This window comes from Mesoplodon bidens (assembly GCF_964165515.1).
Source record: "Mesoplodon bidens genome assembly, chromosome: 15".
Classification (NCBI taxonomy): domain Eukaryota; kingdom Metazoa; phylum Chordata; class Mammalia; order Artiodactyla; family Ziphiidae; genus Mesoplodon; species Mesoplodon bidens.
The window spans coordinates 7842847-7865603 of record NC_138171.1 but is presented as its reverse complement, the minus strand read 5'-3'; positions in this window follow the sequence as shown (position 1 = coordinate 7865603).

The window sequence follows — 22757 nt, the reverse complement described above, 5'->3', positions numbered from 1 at the left end:
AAAACACACAAGTATACATATACACACAAACTCTTATAACCCTGCCTTCCTCTACTTTCTTGATTCACCATCCAAAGATAAAATAAAGTTATACACCCAGTTATATTTGGTTCACATGGCTTGTTGTTTAAAATTTTAATTCGCTTTTTTTTCCCCCTGTGGCTGCGTTGGATCTTCGTTGCTGTGCGCGGGCTTTCTCTAGTTGCGGTGAGCGGGGGTTACTCTTCGTTGCTACTTCGTTGCGGTGTGTGAGCTTCTCATTGCGGTGGCTTCTCTTGTTGTAGAGCACGGGCGCGGGCTTCAGTAGTTGTGGTGCACGGGCTTAGTTGTTCTGCGGCACATGGGATCTTCCCGGACCAGGGCTTGCACCCGTGTCCCCTGTGTTGGCAGGTGGATTCTTAACCACTGGACCACCAGGGAAGTCCTTGATTTGTTTCTAAAAAATAGAGAGTTAATGTTGTAATTCCTATGCCAATACAATCAGCTGTTTTTTTAAACAATTGATTTAATATGATCTTTTAATCAAGAGAATAAATACATTATTTTGGTATCATCATGAAAAGTTCACCTTCGGAAATATCCCCTTTAGAAATGTCCACATAAACGTCCACTTGCTATACAAGCTGGAATTCTGAGACATAGTGGCTGGTTGAACAATGCAAAAAAATAATTAATGGGTTTATTTGGTTGATTTTGCTTACAGGACTACCAAGATACTGATTTGATTTAAATTTTCAGTAAATTGGCTTGTTGACATCATGACATCATTTAATGTGCTAACTGAATCCTATTCCAGAACTATTTCTGGATCTCTTCTCTTGTGCACAGATTCTGGGGTTATTTCAGCACTGTTGGAGGGTTACCCCAGTTATTACATTACAATTACTCAGGTGTTTTACCAGCATCTATGAAGAATTGGTTGCTTTGATTACATTTAAAATATGCCTATAAAGGGAATGACTTTATCTGCCTATTAAACCATCTGCCTATTTTTCAAAAGCATGGATCTGTAATTTTTAATAGATGTTGTCTTAGCTCTCACACTATATTGATGTGGTATTTGGGTGATCAGAGCTCAGTTTTCTCAAGTCATTATGGCAGAGAATCTAACCTTTTCTGTTTAGGTCCCCAGGGGATATATATTACAGTTTCAGCAGTTTAATTAGGATACCAGTAAGCCTATGGATCAACGGGAGAAGGGGAGGATGGAGAGAGTGGGAGAGAGAAATTAACCATGCGTTGTAAAACCTTTGGAGCAAGCTGACCATGCTGGAAGATTAGACCTCTAAGATTAGACAACTCTTTAACATCCTGTATAAACAGGGTTAGTTAGGATGAGTAAATCAAAACCAAACTCCAAAAACTCTGTATCAAGGCAACCTGACAATTTTGAGCATCCATTTCCCCATCTTTACCTCCAAGAAGGAAGACCAGAGTTTTGTGCCTACATTTCCGCTGAGGGGAAAAATGGTTCTTAAGGGAGATTTAGGGAAGAGGAATTTTTAGGGGGATGGGTAGAAAAATGCTGGAATCAGGGTGTCTTAGAAAAACTCCACGTGACCAGGATCAGTGAAGGGTAGGAAGGAGTTAGCTGTTCTTTTGTGTCGACAGGTCCTGTATCCAGTGGGGTGCTAGTAAATGTTTAACCATTGGCTCCTTGAAAAACCATGTACACAAATATAGGGCTAGATGAGATCATAATAAATTTTACTGATATAAAGGATGTGTAGCACACAATACACTAATGTTAAGAAAATATTCAATATACTTTATTGTAAATTCCATGTAACCAATTGAATCTCACAGAATATCTTCATTAGTTTTTGCTAAACTCTTATATCTGTAGCCAAATTATGATTGTAATTGACCAAGAAGTGTAGTTCCAATATGAATGTTGATTGATTTTTTTCAAAAGATGGAAGTGAAAAATTGAAGACGTAATGTAACCTCACTCATGCATCGGTGATGTGAGAAACTTCTTTGCTGAATTGAATAATAGGGTAATTCCTGGAAGGGTATTTGGAAACTGGAAGGGTAATTCCTCAATTTTTACCATTTGTGTGTGTATGTGTGTGTGTGTGTGTTGTGTATTTTTCACAATGTAATGGCTGTAGGCATGGCACGCTTAAGTTTAATCTGCATTATCAGCATGTTCTCTCTCTATCCCTTTCTTAAGTCTAGAAATCCACAAGTTTTATGGATTTCTGATTTGTTCCATTTGTAAATCCTCCCACTATCCTTGGCTTCAAGGCTCCGATGTGAGGACACTGAATGAGGAATTGGGAAAAGAAGTGAAGTAGCCCACTGTCATATAGTATTTGCATTGTACAGATAAAGTAGACATAAGTAAACTCAGCATAAATAATAAAGTATAGTAAAATATTAGGGAATGATAATCTTTGTATATTTACTACCTTTGTTTTCAACATAATTTAAAGTTTACATTATTTACTTTTCAATAATGTTCAGGTTTAGAAACCAGCTTGCAAAATTTCTGAAAAGCTAACCAACAATTCTTGTAAGCTTGTTCAAGCCAGCTCTGGCACACTGCTTCCCAGAACCCTGTCCTTTAGTGTCCCAAAGACTTACAAGGACCTCCGCGAGGAATGGCTGGGTGGTACTTTCTAATTTAGGTGAAGTCTCCTACACTGGTGCTTAGTTCTAATGTAGCAGAGAGCTGCCTGCTGCAACAGACCACAGTGGCTTGGACAAATGAGCATTAAAAAGCAGTGTAGGCATGCCGCGGAGTGGCTGGGCCCGTGAGCCATGGCCGCTGAGCCTGAGCATCCGGAGCCTGTGCTCCGCGACGGGAGAGGCCACAGCAGTGAGAGGCCCGCATACCGCAAAAAAAAAAAAAGCAGTGTAGGGGTTCAAAACGAGCCTCCTCAAAATGTGCCACTTTTGTAGGAGGATTATTTTGAGCTTAAGGCAGTTAAGACCCTATAGGCTCAAGAGAAACTACTATCCTTCCCTTAACTACCTAGAATAATTTAAATTGGAGATTTTTCCTAGAAAAGAGTTACTATCAGAGATAAATTTTATCTAAGTGGCCTCATCTATATGGCAGGGCAAACTTCTGATTACCAAACATTTGCTCTTCTTCTTATCATCCTGTAAATGACCCTCCTGTCCTTGGAAGCCCTAGGCCTCATCCCATTCTTGAGCTCAGAATGGCATATATACCTCATTTTAGCTTTGTCTCTGAACCTCCCATGTATGTGGCATTCCCGTACATACAAAATTAAATCTGATATTCTCCTGTTAATTTATCTCATGTCAATTTATTTCTTAGGCCAACCAGAAGCTAGAAGGGTAGAGGAACATTTTCTTCCTTCCTGACAGCAGTAACTGGGGTCAATGAAAACCAAAGATCTTTCCTAAGTTTGAATCTGGCCTGTATGTAACCTGTTTCCTGCCCTGAAGAATCACGTCTTCTTTTTTGGTGAGGGATCCCCAGTAACAACTGAGATGGAAAGTTCCAGCAACTCTAACATTGGAATATGTACCTATCCAATCAGGGGATGCGTGGAGTCAGACTAAATTCCATTTAGAAAAATAAAAATAATGTGACTTTCCTTACATCAAGTACAGCAGAGTAGAATTCATACCCACTAAACTCACCACACTGTTTTAGGCTGAGGACAGCCATTGAATACAGAAGCATGCCCTGAAAAGGGGAGGAGAGCATCGTAAGACTTTAAATAAATCAACTGAGATTCCAGGTCCTACTACCCGATTCTGAATGAGTTCAGCTAAGTTGACTATAAAAAGATTTCCCTGGAGTTGTAATATTGTTTTTATGCCCTACGTCTACCTGCCAGCAGATAAAGAACAAAACCTGGAAGCTATATTGAGATGCAGTTGATTAGGAGAGTCACAGATGGAGGAAAGGGAGAAATGGATGTAAGAGAAGATGGCTATTCTTTCTTTTTTTTTTTAATGTTAATTTCTTTTTTTTTTTACATCTTTATTGGAGTATAATTGCTTTACAATGGTGTGTTAGTTTCTGCTTTATAACAAAGTGAATCAGTTATACATAAACATATGTTCCCGTATCTCTTCCCTCTTGCGTCTCCCTCCCTCCCACCCTCCCTATCCCACCCCTCTAGGTGGTCACAAAGCACCGAGCTGATCTCCCTGTGCTATGCAGCTGCTTCCCACTAGCTATCTATTTTACGTTTGGTACTGTATATATGTCCATGCCACTCTCGCTTTGTCACAGCTTACCCTTCCCCCTCCCCATATCCTCAAGTCCATTCTCTAGTAGGTCTGTGTCTTTATTCCTGTCTTACTCCTAGGTTCTTCATGACATTTTTTTTTCTTAAATTCCATATATATGTGTTAGCATACGGTATTTATCTTTCTCTTTCTGACTTACTTCACTCTGTGTGACAGACTCTAATCTAGGTCTATCCACCTCATTACAAATAGCTCAATTTCATTTCTTTTTATGTCTGAGTAATATTCCATTGTATATATGTGCCACATCTTCTTTATCCATTCATCCGATGATGGACACTTAGGTTGTTTCCATCACTGGGCTATTGTAAATAGAGCTGCAATGAACATTTTCGTACATGTCTCTTTTTGAATTATGGTTTTCTCAGGGTATATGCCCAGTAATGGGATTGCTGGGTCATATGGTGGTTCTATTTATAGTTTTTTAAGGAACCTCCATACTGTTCTCCATAGTGGCTGTACCAATTTACATTCCCACCAGCAGTGCAAGAGTGTTCCCTTTTCTCCACACCCTCTCCAGCATTATTGTTTCTAGATTTTTTGATGATGGTCATTCTGACTGGTGTGAGGTGATACCTCTTTGTAGTTTTGATTTGCATTTCTCTAATGATTAATGATGTTGAGCATTCTTTCATGCGTTTGTTGGCAGTCTGTATATCTTCGTTGGAGAAATGTCTATTTAGGTCTTCTGCCCATTTTTGGATTGGGTTATTTGTTTTTTTGATATGGAGCTGCAAGAGCTGCTTATAAATTTTGGAGATTAATCCTTTGTCAGTTGCTTCATTTGCAAATATCTTCTCCCATTCTGAGGGTTGTCTTTTCGTCTTGTTTATGGTTTCCTTTGCTGTGCAAAAGCTTTGAAGTTTCATTAGGTCCCATTTGTTTATTTTTGTTTTTATTTCCATTTCTCTAGGAGGTGGGTCAAAAAGGATCTTGCTGTGATTTATGTCATAGAGTATTATTTCTTTTAACAGAATGTAGCTCTCTTAAATCTAGGCAGGAAGATTGAATCACACTGAACTATTTATTTTTTCTCAAACATTTCAAATTTTCTAGTTAAAAATGTCACAATTTTAAGAGTCTCAAGTAGCACAATATATCAGTCCTTCATAACTATTTATAGATAATATTCAAATAACACTTCTAGTGTCATAAAATTTTTCCGTGACTCTTAGGACCCTGCTATTTCTACTTAAATTTCGCACTGCTGGACACAGGGCACTTTTTCACTTACTTTTAAATGTCTTGCCATTCTATTAACACACACTGTAAAATTCAGAGGCAATTTTCTAGTAAAATCAGAGGAGCATAAGGACTATGGAAAATCTTAATGCAATGTTAAAACAAGTTGAAAGTTCAATTGAAATGGTTATTTATTGCCCAAAGTCCCCGATTATTTTAAATTACCGTAATTGGCTAATTGGATTTAACACTAAAGATTTGTAAAAAAAAAAATCATTTACTTAAACCAGGTTGTACTTGTCCATAGGTGAATTCAGGCATAAATAAGCCACCTTAATGTTAATTATCTAGTTTTGCCCAATTTAGATGTACGATATTTAATAGTTGATCCTGCCGTTGACATACTCTCAAAACCTGATCTAGACACTGTAATACTATCCAGACCTAGAGGGCTTTTTATCATATTTTAAAACATTTATTGTTTTTAAGAAGCTTTTGTTTGGGAATAATTCTAAATTTGCAGAAAAATTGCAAAGTGAGTATAGAGAGTTCCTGCATACCCTTTACCAGCTTCCCCTGATGTTAACATCTCATGTAGCTATTGTAGTGTTGTCAAAACTGAGAGATGAATTTTGGTATGTTACTATTAACTAAATTCTAGACTTTATACTGATTTCACCAACTTTTCCACTCATATACTTGTTCTGTTACAGGATTCAATCCAGGATCCCACATTACACTTAATCATCATGTTTCAGTAGTCTTTTCTGGTCTGTGCAGTTTTCCATCTTTCTTGTTTTTCATGACCTTGGCAGTTTTGAGCAGTGTTGGTCAGGTATTTTGAAGACTGTTTCTCAATTTGGTTTACTCTGATATTTCTAGTATGTTAAACTGGGATTATGATGTTTGGGGATGAAGTCCCTAGAGGCAGTGTATCCTCATGACATCATATCAGAGTACATGATAGCAACATACCTTATCAATGGTGATGTTGACCTTGACCACTTGGATAGGATGGTACCTGCTAGGTTTCTCAGGTTTAAATTTCCTATTTTTCCCTTTCCATACTCTATTTTTAGGAAGTGAGTTACTAAGTCCAGTCTGCACTAGAGGTGGTGATGGGAGGGTGGGGAGTAGAATTAAGCTTAATCTCCTGGATGGGGGAGTATCTACAGTTAATATTTGGATTTCTTCTTTAGGAAGGGTGTGTCTTTTTTCCCTTGGGAGGAGGTTTAAAAGTAAGATTTCAGGGCTTCGCTGGTGGCGCAGTGGTTGAGAGTCCGCCTGCCGATGCAGGGGACATGGGTTCATGCCCCGGTCCGTGAAGATCCCACATGCCGCGGAGCTGCTGGGCCCGTGAGCCATGGCCGCTGAGCCTGCACGTCCGGAGCCTGTGCTCCGCAACAGGAGAGGCCACAACAGTGAGAGGCCCGCGTACCGCAAAAAAAAAAAAAAAAAGTAAGATTTCATAAAGTCACCTGTGAAATGGTTAAATGTGACTAAGTTCACACTTAGTATCTAAACTTTTCACAAATTAAACATGCTCATCCATTTTAGAAGTAACAGAGACTATAAGAAAAATTCAGCTGGTAGGATATGTTTCCTGATGCTCCATGTGAAGAGCCTCTGCAATCTTCAGTCTCCAGACTATTTTGATTGCATATCCCATGTAAAATAAGTATGCACTTCAGTAAATGTTTATTCATTTATAAATCATATGTATGCACTACTGAACTAATGTATCATGTACGTTGGGAAACATGTATAAAAGTAAATTTAAAGGATGTGCTAAAAGTCTAAATCTAAACAGAATAGTAATTGCTAATATTTGAATGCTTATTCAAGTGTGTTCCAAGCATTGTCCTAAATGCTCTTGCATTTTTAATAAGTTTGATCCTAACCAAAAATCCTATGAAGTCAGAACTATTATTACTCACTTGTCACAGATGAGGAAATTGAGACAAGAAACATTAAGTGCTGTGCCCAAAGTCACAGAGTTAACAAGTGATAGAGGTGGGGTCATTCCCAGGCAGCCTGTAAAGGAGCTTGTGTTATCAACACTGAACTTTGCAACAAGCTCTTGCATTTTTCTTCCCACCTCACTGTGATGTGTGTGCAGTTTCTGCTCCGGATTGTGTGCAACCCACTGTTGAGACCATTGTTGTAAAGGATGCGCCCAAGGAATAATTCAGGACCAGTGCTGATTTACTTCTGTGTGTCCAGTGCTAGTTTTGTCCTATGCTTGTCTGTGCTGCGTTGCCCATTTTCCCACCAAGCCCTTCTGGGAACGAGGTTTACTCTTTTCTATGCCCTTGATAGGGAAACAGTCATGGAAGACTTTGCTTCTCTTTCTTAGCTTCGGGAACAGCTGTTTCTTGCTGCTGCCCTGTCGCTCTACCGTGAATCCTTGGGATGGATGTCTTTGTTCATTCATTAGTGCCTTCTATGTGGCCGTGACCACTGGTTGATTTTACACTGTGTGCTGGGAGGAGGGAAAGAATGGCCTCACTCCAGTGCTGGGAAAAATCTATTTCTGTTTGGGACACCAATATGAAAATGATTTCGTTGAAACTCAGCATTATGTAAGTTCTTTCTATATCTTGCCTTTAAATATCTCCCAGGCAACAGTTATTTGGATTATTATTGTTGAATCACCTCATAGACAATATTCTATGGGTTGCATAGACTCATTATTTTTTTCTACTTTAAAAAAAGTGTGTTGCTTTTGTCTCTAAAAGACAGGCATAACTCTTGGAGACAATTTGGAACATATAGAAAATATAAAAAAGAGATTTAAAAAGTGCATGTAACTCCTTTCACCTGAAGATAAATCTTATTAATAATTGAATGCATTCCTTTCATTCTGATTTCTGTATGAGGGAAATACTTATACATACATATGTGTGCAAATATATGTGTATGTTTATATATGCTTAAATTTGTAGTAAGGTAGACTGTATTTTCTTTTCTTTTAAAAATGATTTGTCAGGGCTTCCATGGCGACGCAGTGGTTGAGAGTCCGCCTGCCGATGCAGGGGTCACGGGTCCGTGCCCCGGTCCGGGAAGATCCCACATGCCGCGGAGCGGCTGGGCCCGTGAGCCATGGCCGCTGAGCCTGCGCGTCCGGAGCCTGTGCTCCGCAACGGGAGAGGCCACAACGGTGAGAGGCCCGCGTACCGCAAAAAAAAAAAAAAAAAAAAAAAAAGTTCTGACAAATCATTTTTTGTTTGTTTGTTTGTTTGTTTGCGGTACGCGGGCCTCTCACCGTTGTGGCCTCTCCCGTTGCGGAGCACAGGCTCCGGACGCTCAGGCTCAGCGGCCATGGCTCACGGGCCCAGCCGCTCCGCGGCATGTGGGATCTTCCCGGACCGGGGCACGGACCCGTGTCCCCTGCATCGGCAGGCGGACTCTCAACCACTGCGTCGCCATGGAAGCCCTGTCAGAACTTTTTTATGTTAGTAAATTTTTAATCTGCTTTTGAATTGGTTTATTAAATCCACTTTTTTTTCAGTTTTCAATTGATGTTCTGTTTATGTATTTTTCCTGCTTTTCTTGGTTTGTTTACTTGTCATCTTCCTAATTCTCAAGTTGGACTATCAGTTCAATGTCTGTTCATTATAGTTATTATAACATTTAGAGCCGTGGCTTTTATCTGATTCCATTTTTGGTCAAATGCTATGAAATTTAATGTGCTTTATTTTTACTGAAGTTATAGTAAATGACCCACAATTACAGTTTTGGTTTCCTCTTTAATACAGAAGTATTTATTGGAGAAAAAATTGTTGGTTTTTTAGATTTAATCTTTTAAACTTAAAAACTTTATATTTTAGCATAGTTTTAGATTTACAGAAAAGTTGTGGAGATTCTCCAGAGTTCCTACATACCCCATACCCAGTTTCTCTGTTATTAATGTCTTAGAATTAATATATTTGTCACAATTAATGAACCGATATTGATACAGTATTATTAATTAAAGTCTCTATGCAGATTTCCTTACTTTTTACTTAATGTCCCTTCTCTGTTCCAGCCCATTCCTAGCCCGTCTAGGATCTCACATTAGATTAAGTCATGCTTCCTTAGGCTTCTATTTTAATAGTTTCTCATGTTTTCCTTGTTTTTAGTGACTTTGAAAATTTTGAAGAGTATTGATCAGGTATTTTGAAGAATATCTCTCAATGGAAATTTGTCTGATTTTTTTCTGCACAATTAGGCTGGGTTGATGAGTTATTGGAAGATTGTCAGGGTTTTTCTGTTGTTGTTTTTGCCATTGTAAGAGGTGTGTGGTGGTATCTTGTTGTTTCAATTTTCATTTTCCTATTGATATCTTTTCATATCTTATTTTCTATCTATAGATCTGTATATTAGCTATCTCACCATCTATCCAGCTATCATCTATATATTTATCATCTTTTTTGAGGTGTCTGTTCAGGTCTTTTGAACATTTATTAATTGTTTTTTTTTTTTTTAAATAATTGAGTGTTAAGAGTTCTTTATATATTTTGGTACCTGTCTTTTATTAGATATCTATTTGCAAAAGTTTTCTCCTAGCCTGTGGCTTGTCTGTTCATTCTCTTATTAGTACCATTCATAGAACAAAATTTTTAAATTTTAATAAAGTCCAGTTTATGACATTTTTTTTGATGGATCATGCTTTTGGTGTTGTATCTGAAATCATCAAATCCAAGGTCACATAGATTTTCTCCTGTTTTCTTCTAGCTGTTGCACAGTTTTATATTTTACATTTTGGTCTATAATCCATTTTGAGTTAATTTTTTCATAAGGTTTAAGGTCAATATCTAGGTTTTTCTGTGTATAGACACAACACCATTTATTGAAAGTTTATCCTTTCTCCATTGAGTTTCAATTTAACCTTCTTTTAAAACACATAATTTTATTGTATTTTGGTCAGATATCAATGATCGTTGGTATGCTTTCTTGTTTTTCAATATTTTGAAATTTTCTTTGTGGCCCTATAAATTTTTTTAAACATTCTCAATTGTATTCTTTGTAGGCTACAATTGCAACTCTTGAAGCAACATTATCAATTATATTATTTAAATTATCAAGGTCGTATTAATGTTTTACCTGCTTTCATATTTGTCAAAACTCACAGCTTCTCACTATTAAATTATTTCAGACCATTTCTCCTGTATTCTGAAATTCTTCTTGATCTATTTTGATGTTTTATGATTTCATATCAAAATTTCATGAGCATATTTTATTATTGTCTCCCACCTGTGTTCATCATTGTTAGCTGCCTACATAATACCTACTTTCTTCTTTTTTCTTCCTAATAGAATCCCAGTTATCTTTTGGAAGGAAGTGGGTTCATTCTGAACCAAAACACCCACCATATTTTCCAGAATCTCATGAATTTTGGGATGGCTTTGTGATAAGTATCAGGCCAAAAAACATAAGCCTGATGTCAGCTGGGAATTTTAGACAACTCTTCTTTCCTGGTATATGTACAGTCTCTTGGCCCTTGTCACTTCTTCATTTTTTCTGAAATGCACTTGGGAAACAGGAGATGGAGCAGCCCTCCGCTACAAACAAATTTCTTTCATTTCTAGTAGGTTGTCTTCTATTTTTCCTCTTTTAAAATTTCTGTTTTAAAATTTCATCTTCTCTATATTCTTCCTTACAGCCTCCTGCCATTGCGCGTGTGTGTGTGTGTGTGTGTGTGTGTGTGTGTGTGTGTTTGTTTGTGAGACAGAGACAGAAAGAGAAGAGAGGAGGGGGAGGGAAGAGGAGGGAGCGGAGAAGTAGGGGAGGAGAGGGCAGAAAATTTGTTGGATCTGCCCCCATGCTTTTGGACCTTTCTCTTTATGTTTTAACCCATTTTAAATTTCCCTTGAGCTCTGCAAAAATTTAAACAAGCTTGCCTTCTTCTTCACAGATTTGTTTGTCATCTCTAATCTACTCTCCAGTAGATAGGAAATCGGCATCTAAAGCAATTTATATTTTAACGTTGATCTGGCAGTAAAGCATAAAACTTAAGAATGCAACCTCGGGGATCAGAAAATTGAGTTCTAATCCCAGCTCAGCCACTAGTTATTTTATCTTGAGCAAAAATACCTAGCCTTTACTGCTTGTTTTCCCACTTGTGAAATGCGTGTAAAAATCGTAATTCTTAATAAGGTTTGGGGAGCATTAAATGAGAAAGTGCATATAAAGTCCCTAAGATATGCCTGACATGTATTAAGTCCTAAATATACATTTTGGTTCCACGTTATTAGTCTATAATTATTGGTTTGTTGTTTTGTTTAGTAGTAATTGCAAAGTGAAGAGAATCATAAAGCTTAATACTTCCCAAGTAAATAGTTAATTCCTTCCGATAAGATCAAATGCTAAATATTCCTGCTGATTAAAAACATAGTGGTGCAATACTTGTACACCAGTGTCTGTACCAGCACTGTGCACAGTAGCCAAAACTCAAATGTTCATCAACAGATGAATGGATAAACAAAAAATGTGATAATGTACACACAATGAGATATTATTCAGTCTTAAAAAGGAATAGAATTCTGATACATGCTACAGCATGGATGAATCTTGAAAAACATTGTGCTAAATGAAGTAAACCAGACACAAGGGGACAAATACTATATGATTCCACTTATATGAGGTACCTAGAACGGGCAAATTCATAGAGATAAAAAGTTGAATGCTGGTTGTCACGGGCTGGGGGGAGAGGAGTGTAAGAAGTTACTGTTTAATGGGTACAGGATTTTTGTTTAGGATGATGAAAAAGTTCTGGAGGAACTAGGTAGTGGTGATGGTTGCACAGCATTGAGAATATACTGAATGCCACTGAATTTGTCATCTTAAAAATGGTTAAAATGGTACAATTTACGTTATGCATATTTTACTATAATTAAAAAACAAACAAAAAGCCTCCAAAACACAGAGTTCCAAGTATCATTTGAATGTTTCATTTTTAATGTCTGACATTGAATGACCTGTAGTTATGAAGTCTGTGTGAATTAATCTATGCTCAGGAAACTGAGAATATGTCAAATGTACTTTATATTTGATGTCCTCACTATTTCTTACATCTGTGGAGAGTTCTTTGCCATACTTAGAAGTAGATAATATAAGAGTAGGGATGGAGAGGCTAGTGGGTGGCTCTGAACTGGGAAGGGACTCTCCTGCCCTCAGAACTTCCAAGGGACTCACAGACTCTTACTTGCAGGATCCCACCACAAAGTTCATCTTCATTAGGCATCACACTTACCTTTCTTAGTGATTTCCACAAGCATGAATTATTGTGCACTGTGCATTAAAATGCACTAGTGTGGATCAAGGTAGGAAATTTTATCCTTAATTAGTATGAAATTAACTTAACTTGAAACATTGTAAAGCTGACATTGCTATACGTTCCGGGATTTAATCACATTTTCCCGTGTCTGCAGATTCGGAAAGCAGAAATATTACATTAATAGGATTCTGAAGCTCAGATCTACTGAGGTGACAGGGAGATACCCTGCCAGTAATGGACAAAAGGCAATGTTGGTAAAAATCTTTCTTTAATATTAGGAGGCATGCTGGAGAGGGAAAGATAGTTACTCTGGGAAAGTGTGTGGTCATGATTGGAAAAATTAAAAGGGAAAACTCAATCTCATTTTCTTTTGAAATATGTAAAGTAAGGCATTCTACTGGGAAAAGATTTAGCCAAATTTATATTTTAACCATTAGAAATGCTTTCCTATAAATGCTATTAAAGGAATGGAAAGTATCCTATAAACTGAATGGGTCAAATATTTTACCAGAAAACACTCTTTAACTCACTTGAACATTTTAACAACTCAAGGTGAGGTGGGGAGAGTCAAATTTTTACTTATCTCACTGAGTTGATTCACCTGGCCAATTTGTTGGGAATTATGCAGACAACCAATATCCAAGTTAAATTTATAGCTTTATTAAAGACTTTGAGTGATGGCAAAAAATATTTTGGTGGCACCACTTGCATATCTAATAAAAAGTTAGCGATCTTACCCTGATTCATGATCGATCAGTCAGTATTTTACATGGTACTTTATGGTTCTTTCATTTCAGGGGTAAATACTGATTTGATTTGGGTTCCTTAAACCACTAGATTCAATTTTTCTTATTATTCAAGAAGGCTAAAAATAAGATGCATAAAAATCTTTTCCCATTAGTAAATAGGCTAGAATAAGAAAAGATGAAAGGCGAAGTATACTTTTCTATACAATACCCTTTGGGTATTTTTGCTAAAGTAAAACCCTTTCTAGGTTCTTGTCAGGTGGAACATGCCTGCTGATCTGAAAATTTTCACTTCTAAATACTGTACATAAATTATATGATTGGGAAGTTTACTGGCATTCATTTGATCCAGTCTTTGCATGTAAAATAGTTGCTTTTCAAACTACTGACTATTAAACATGCATTTCCAGGCCTCATAGGGCATCATGGCTAGAACACTTGAGCTGATGAAATGCTAGCTATGTTTTTTTAAAAAGAGGGCTTAGAAAAATTAAGGGCAACGTGGTGCCATTCAAGTGTACCAAGAACCACAAGATGAACTCATGAGTGACTGATTCTTCTGTGGTCTTATTCATTGTGTAACTTTAAATAACAAAATGATTAGATGGGATCTTGAGATCCAGAAGTTACTTGTGTGACCCAAAAAGGAGGGGAAGATTTTTCTCCATTGGAAAGAATGTTATATTGATCAGTTGACTTCTGTGGGCATCTTTCATCAATCAACTCAAATTTAATAAACAAATAGAAGCAGCGTGTTGTAAAGAAAAAATAGAAAAGAAGAACACTGCTGTTGAAAGCCTAAATCTAGATTTTAGAGGCAGTATTGAGTTGCTGTTAAGGGCTTAAAATCTAAAGCTAAACTTCCTTGGTTTGAAACTCAACTCTGTTTCTCCCTGGCTGTGTCATCCTGGTCAAGCTGTTTAAAATTTCTAAGCTTCTATTTCTATTGCATGCAAATGATGATAAGCCTACTACTTTACTCTAGAAAAGTCAGTATCTCAGAAGGTTTTATGAGGAGTAAGTGAGTTAATCTATTGAAATCCCTTAGGATAATGCTTTTACAGAGTCAGTACTCATTAAGCATTAGGTATTATTAACATGACACTCATGTGTGAATCATTCACGACACTATAGATTTTTGTTTTTCTGGCTCTCAGTTTTCCCATCTAAAAAAGTGAGAAGGATGAAATGGATCCTTGGGTTCTAAACACATTTCTAGGCCTGGACACTTTTCTTGAGAGGCTCTTATTCACTCATCCAACATATAAAGCAGATGGCACACATACTACTCTGGTTGTGGCGACCGTGAAGGGTAAGGGACTCTGACAGCTCCACACACTCCTTATCAGCAGGTCACTGAGGGGTTTCTGGAGAACTCTAGTGGCTCCATCAGGTGTAAAATTGTTTTCAAAATCCTGATTTCAAAGACAGACATGAGCTTAAACTTCTTGACTATTATCTTTTAGTTAGGTGTGTGGTCTTGGGTAGATTCCATTCCTTTTCTGGACCTCAGATTCTGCACCTATAAAATCAAAGCAGGGATGAAGAATGACTTGGGGACTGAGTAAGGTAGAAAATGTAGAGTGCTTATTAGCTCCATGCCTGACACTGAGGAATCTGAGTTCAATAACTGGAAGCCAGATACATCTGATCACCACAGCTAACAAAGCAAAGAGTGAATCTGATGATAACGCCTCTCTCAGAAGAGGGTGAGTTAATTTCAAGTGTGTTTCAATTTCGGTCTTGACTCAGATCCACCTGAGAGAAAAGACCACAAAGTTTTGTGAAATGTTTTCCTTGATAGAACATTTCATTTTTCTTTAGGGTCCATGAGTCTATTGGAGCTCAGGAAATTAAAACTGAGGTTTTGTTTTCCTATCTCTACTTTAAGTATCTTCTTATATAGACACTTGGGGGTGAGTGATGGGACAGAGTTGGACTAAATCATTAATTTCTAAAATTCTAGTTTTCAGTTTAGGCATTGAACCGCTAAATTCAACAAGCCGCTAAGTTCTCGCCTCACTCCCCAAGATTTTACTTTTTTGTGATGGTATTTGGAGGAAGCTGGGACTGGGAAATCATTGCATAATACTCTTTTGGGGGTAACAACTTTGTTGGGAACCATGAAGTTTGAAGATAAGGCCAGGTCATTGTATTGACCATTTTTCATGTAAGTTTTTCTCTTTATGAGGATTATTAATATCTCAAATCACCGACTATTCTTTATCTTCTTTTAAATGATTCCAGGAGTCAGTGGGCATAATTACAAAAATGCAGAGTGCATTCTTGTAGAAGTAATAGGATGGGTGGATGGATGAATGGAGAAGTGGGTGAATAGATGAATAGACTGCTGTGGAAAGACTACAGTAAAGCCAAATGCAGAATACTGGAATGCTAAAATTCACCTGTGTTGTACATAGCATGTTGCTACTGTTCATAGTTAGTTTGATTACTATTGTGTAGCAATATCAAATGAAACTTAAGGTTCCTCATGTGAACCTTCATTGTTTTTCTGTTTAGATTTTAAGCACCTAGAGGATGGCTATAACGTCTTATTTTTCTTTTCTATACAAAGTCAACAAATTTTTATTAAGCATCTCCTAAAATGCATAGGACTACATATAGTACTGAATGCTTGTTAAATACGTCAATAAAATAAAAACAACAACGCAAGAAAAGAAAACAATATTTGGAAATCTTGCCTACATTTTACCTTTGCAATTTTTGACTTTGCAATTTAAATGTAAAGTGTGTGTTTTCAGGCCATTGCTGCAAAGATCAGTGTAAACTCGCAACGTAATTAAGATTCAAATGATTGTTATACATGAAAACATAAAATTAAAAACCTTTCATTTTACCTTTTACACCATGCTTCAATTCCGTGAAAGCCATCCCTCCCAATTTTGAATGCAAAAAGTTAAATTTCACGTTGCTTCTACCTTCCCAGTGATGGCTTTTCTCAGTCTTAAATGGTTCTTCACATTGGTGTTCATACTCATTGTCTTGGGTATTAAAGATGAAAAGTGTGTTTGTGAAGAAAAAAACATCCTTTAAGCCACCTGGAAGGAGTGTCCTCTATGCTTAAACACAAAGTGAGGGTTGATTTTTCTCAGCAGCAGTGAAGTGTTTACCTTGGTGATTTGGAGTTGCAAAGTCTCATCAAGTAATCACTTAGATACTGAGAGCAGATCTGTCAGCATCAATACAACTCAGTGTGGAAACTCAGATGGAGTCAGTCATGCTAATGAAGTGGTGGCAATTTTTTTTCCTATTTTTTACTTTTTTCTTCTTTTTTTGGCACAATTAACTTTTGTTGGTGACAATGTGAAATGTTGGATTGCTCATGTATAATTTATATTTCATATAAATTATGCCATTTAATCCTCACAACATCCTTAAAAGTGAAATAATATTATTCCCATTTTATAAATGAGCAAACTAAAACTCAGAGAAGCTATTTTCCTAAGGACACATGGTATGAGCACAGATCTGTCTGTTTTTAGGGTTTAATACTTAGCTACTATAACAGATTTCAAAAAAAAACTTATAAAATACCATCTTGTTTCAAGACACTGAAGTAGAGTTTAAAACAGAGACTGCAATTTGTTAGTCCCCCTAACTGCAGGGAAAATCCAATTACTTGTCTTTAACATTGAATAATTAATTCAACTTATATGTAACAAGTATCATTGAATTCCCGTTATTCAATATAATGTTAGGTTCTAGGATACAATGGTGAAAAAAAAGACATCGTTTCTGCATTCACGAGATTGTATAGTCTAGACCAGGAGTTGGCAAACTATGGCCCACAAGTCAAATCTGAGCCACAACGTGTTTTTATAAATAAAGTTTTATTGAACATGGCCACGCCCATTTATTTACACATTGTCTATAGCTGCTACTGCCCAACAGTGGCAGGGTTCAGTAATTGCAACAGAGACTATATGGCCAGCAAAGCCAGACATGTCGGCTGACCTCTGGCATGGTTTGTTGACCTCTCTTCTAGACCAGTAGCCAGACATTTACAGATAGATAGAGCATTCTGGAGGAAATGCCATCTGAGCCGTCATATTGATAGGAATTCTCCAGGGGTAATAGGGTGGGATGGAGGGGGCAGCAGAGAGGTAAGAATGTTTTAGGCTTTGGAAACTCCTTGTGACAAGTCCTTGGGTGAAACAGGATGCTGCTTTTGAGGACTTGAAATATTCAGTGTGAATAAGGGTTACTAACCAAGGTCCCAGCACAGCAGCTTGTGATTTTTATCACCTTCTAAGGATAGAGGTGGGATTCCCTATCACCACTAACCCATAGATGTACAAGGCAAGCCCCATTTTGGAATTTTAGGAATCCTGGGGGACTGGCAGGAAGGTATCCACAAGGTGGTCAGACTGGTATTGACTGAAGACTGGGAGAATCTGGTGCTGCTCATGTGTCTTCATCCTAAGCCAATAGCAGCATGAACTGGGCCAAACCTGAGTTCGGGTGAAGGAGGGTTCTGGCTCCAGTGATGCTCCCGGGCTTTTCAGCACAGTCTTGAGATCTCACTCACCACCACTTGGGTTGTGTATGCTGCCTCTGCCCACTGCCCCCCACCCCGGGGAAAACACCCTGGGGTTCAGTCCTGATCCTTTCACTTGTGTCTCATCTACCCAGATCTTTTGATACTTTTCCTCCCAAATTTGTATTGCCACACTCCCAAACCTTAGTCCTTTTCCTTTCTTAAGAGACTCCAATTGTCCACTGAAGCTTTAGCTGGAATTATTGAGAGACAGTATAGTATAGTATATTGATTACAAGTGTGAGTTCTGAAATTCAAACCTAAAAGCTGTGTGGTTAAGCAAGTCACTTAACCTCTGTGTTTCTCAAGGTTTAACCATTCACTGAGGATCTACCTTGATGATTTGTTTCGAGGTAAAACTGTTAATTGACTTAGAAACTGGCTCATGGCAAATGTTGTATATGTGTGAGTTATGTTTATCATATCATTGCCTAAAAACCCCATTCCCTTTTCCTAGAGGGCAGTGGCTTCTAAGTCTTCAAACACTCCTGGAGAGTGAGCAGGATGATTGGCATTCTATCTGGGGCTGGATAGAGGGGGCAATGTGAGGAGTGGGCAGGGTCTAGAGTGCCTCGCTCTCCTTGGGACCGCCGAAGGATACACCAAAAATCCAGTAATCAAGATAAATAACATTTTAATGCAATATTTTTAAAAATAAAAATTAATGCAAAAATTCTATGATGAATGAAATATCCAAATTTTAAATCAAGACGTGCTATGTCAAGCCATCTTGGAGCCTAAGGCGAAGGGAGGTTACTATGTGAGTGGTGGGGCTGTCCTGCCTCTCCGCTAATGTAGCATAAAAGGAAAAACAAAACAAAACAAAACACCAGCTTAAGCATCCAGAGTAGAACACATTGAATATCCATGACTTGACTCTGCCTGGAATGAAGATTGCAAAGTGGTGAATAGAGAGAAACGAAGCCAGGAAGAGAACAGCTGTTTGATCAGGCTTGCTGGAGGTCATAAGCTTTATCCCCCAAACAAAAGGAATCCTTGAGGGGTTTCAAGCTGGAAAATGGCTTGATCTGATCCTCGTGGAGTATAAATTAGAGTTCAGCTCTGTACATGTGAAACCATACTGGGTAAAAAAAATAAAATTAGTTCTTTGAAATCCAAAAATAGTAAGCGGCTTTAAGTAAAAGAAGTAAATCTATACTTATTTTCTAATGAAGGGATTTTGCGATCAGACATATATAAATGTAATTCTGTTCAACATTCACTGGAAACAAATGAAAGTTGATTCAAACAAGCTTTATTTTTTGACACTCCTCTACTTTGATAACTGCCAACTTTATGAGCACTCTTGCTTGAATACTTGTGAATAAAATTGAAAAAAGGCTATTAAAAGTACTTCTGGATGATGCTAAGTCAGTCTACATTTTAGGATGATATTTTTGGCAAGAAGGGATCTGTGATATGTGGTTGCTTTTTGTTGTAGTTTGAAATTACCTCATGATAATTCTTTAAATTCTTCATTTAAAATGAAAGGTTAATAGTTACCCTGCACAGTTCTTGCAAAGTGAAAATGAGCTTGGAAAGTTAAAATATAATTAATTTACTTTCCTATTATCCCTTCTGCTGGAGGAATATTCATGCATTCTGAACAGATAAGTTTTAAAAGAGGCACTAAATTGCAAGTGTTCACACTTGGATTCAGTTTAAAAGTTAAAAGCTTTCAGTCCAAATAAATTAGACAAGCATGCAAGATGAATCTCCATTTCAGTATTAATGAGTAAGGGTTCTACCTTTCACATCGTTTTGTTTGTAGTTTCAGTATTAGACTCAAAGATCTTCTTAAAAGTTGCTATAGGATTATATTGCTATTTACTTTGCAAATACATCATTACAATTTGTAGTCGTCCAAATTTCGACTATAGCCTTTCAAAATGAAGAGTGGTCTGCATTTGGGAGAGTTGACTCAGAAGATGATTCTGCAACTTGCTTGCCATCTATTCAGCTTGCTCTCGATGATATATCACTTAAGGTTCTCTGGTTGCAAGCAACAGAAATGTTATGCAAGAATATGGATATGTCCCTGGGATCCAAAGGAAAGACAAAAATAAATAGTGACGTTATTTAGAAGGAGCCAGCCAGTTAAGTGATCACAGTGGTACCTGAAGACAGCCTCTGTGGGGTCCATGAGGTAAAAAGGTGAGCTGCATTTAGTCTGCATTTACTTTGTAAGTCATTTACAAATTATATAGATGGCATTTATAGATGAAATAATAGTAAGATTTCTACTTGATGACTTCATTCATAAATTCCTGATAATTTCCCTACTGTTTTTCATATTACCAGATTTTTTAGAGTATGGAAATAGACATGTTGCACTCAAAACACTGAAGGAGTTTTTTAAATGATTGGTTTATTTACTGATTTATTTATTCATTCAGCAAATAATAATTGATGGCTTACTGTATACCAAGTACTCTGCCTGAGAATATCACATAAATCAGACAGATGTGGACAAGTGGGAGAATGCAGATGATAAGCAATAAACAGGTTTTAAGAAAAAGATACTGATACATTCAGAAGGTTATGTGCACTGTGAACAAAATAAAATAAAACAGGGTGTAATGGCTCAGAAAGTGCTGGGTGCTAGAGAGGTGGCACTAATTTAGGAAGGTCCAGGGAGGCTGTTTTGAGGGATTGCTATCTGAATTGAGTCCTGAATGATATGAAGGAGCTAGTCATGTAAAGATGTGGGGAAAGAACATCCCAGGCAAAGAAAACCACAAATGTAAGGGCTCTGAGGTGTGAATAAACCTGGAGTGTTTGAGCAAAGAGCTCATCAAGGCTGGAGTGTAGTGGAAAGGGAATACAGTGGTAGGAGATGAAGATTGAACAGCAGGTGGTGGTCAGGTGTGTGATGCCCTCCAAAGAAGCTACAAGAACAACCAGCCTCCTTAGCATCTCATTTACCCTCTCACCTGATCCTCTGACCTACTGAAAATTCTCATGCCTTCCCGAATCAAGACTGACCAGTGACTCACAAAGGAATTGAGGATAATTTAGGGAATCCTTCCAAGGATATGTTCAACTTTCAACACACAAATAGCTATGTTTTTTTCATTAAATTCAAAACCATGAGAGCTTTAATTTGAAGTCTGGTGATTATTTCATCTAGTCTTATTTGGCAAGGTAGTAATATCTTGAATGTTTTATTTTTTCTATAGATTTGTTTTCTCACATGTCCTTGAATTTCTGTGATTATAATTATAAATTATAACTAGTGTCAGTGGAAGATTAATTTAGGAGACAATTTTTCAAATCTAATTAAATTTGTGTACCTTTAATAATTCACCATGAGGCCACAGCTGTTGTTTTAAACTAACTTTTACATCTTGTAGCATTGCCTGTACATATATATCTATTTAATATATTTAATATTTAATATATTTGATGTGGATAGGGATTATGACATATTTTCTTTATCCTTTCTAAACACCATCTGATACACAAAAATCTGCGATTAGAATAGGATTAAGTTAACACCTTTTGCATATTTGTACCACTTAGGATGAGTTTTGGCCATGAGTAACAGAGATCCAAAATAACAGTAGATTAATCAAAATGAAAGTTTGCTTCTCTCATGTAAAAGTCAAGAGGTAATCATTTAAAGGCTGGTGTCATATTCCTGATTCTTGAATTCTCAGGGACCTAGGTCCAGGCCTTCAACATTTTTGGGGGAGGCCCTAGTCTTCAGGGTACAAAACTGTGGCTAGAGCTCCCACCATTGCATCTATATTCCACACAGCAGAAAAAGGAAAGAACAGAGGGAAAAAGGGACAAAGGATGAGTATCAGCTATCATTTAGGAAAATTCCCAAAATATTCTATATGATACTTGTCATGATATCCCATTTATTAATAACTTGCTCACATGGTGAAAACTAGTGACAAGGGAAGCATAAAAATGGATTTAAAAAATTAGACTGCCATATGCCCAGCTAAAATTTTAGGGGTTCCTCTAATATGGAAGGAGAGGAATGAATATTGGTGGGGGAGCAACTAGCACTCTGAAACAAAAGTAACACATTAAAAGTTTCTAATTCCCTTGGAAATGTGCCAATTCAAACCATAATTTAAAAACTCTCTGGATAAAGCATTAAGCATTCATTTCATTATCTCTGTATCTCTTAAATAGGTACGTGTTATTTTTCAATAAGTAGTAAAGAACATTCAATGGAAAACTCCGGATTTTTTTTCCTGAAGAATAAAATAAGGAGAGAAAGAGACAGACTAAAATAATGTTGAGAAGAAATGGAAAGAGCTTTTGCAATCATAAATTGTGTCATTTTCAGGGATGGCTCTAACTTTATTTTGCTGTATTCAGTATTCAGTCAGTTCTGAATATGCTGCTCGATTTGATTTGAAGTCCTTTTGTATCCACTAAATAGCTGTGATCTCACACAAATTGCTTAAAGTGGGATTAGTAGTGATAGCAATTGTAGCAGCAGTAAAATGATTACTAGTTGTACTAATAATATTAATGTTTAATAAAAATATTTACTTCACTAGTTACTTTGAAAAATAAATGAATTAATGTATGTCAGGGCATTGATTTTGCAATTTTTTTTTTTTTTTTTTTTTTTTGCGGTACACGGGCCTCTCACTGTCGCGGCCTCTCCCGTTGCGGAGCACAGGCTCCGGACGCGCAGGCTCAGCGGCCACAGCTCACGGGCCCAGCCGCTCCGCGGCATGTGGGATCCTCCCGGACCGGGGCACGAACCTGCATCCCCTGCATCGGCAGGCGGCCTCTCAACCACTGC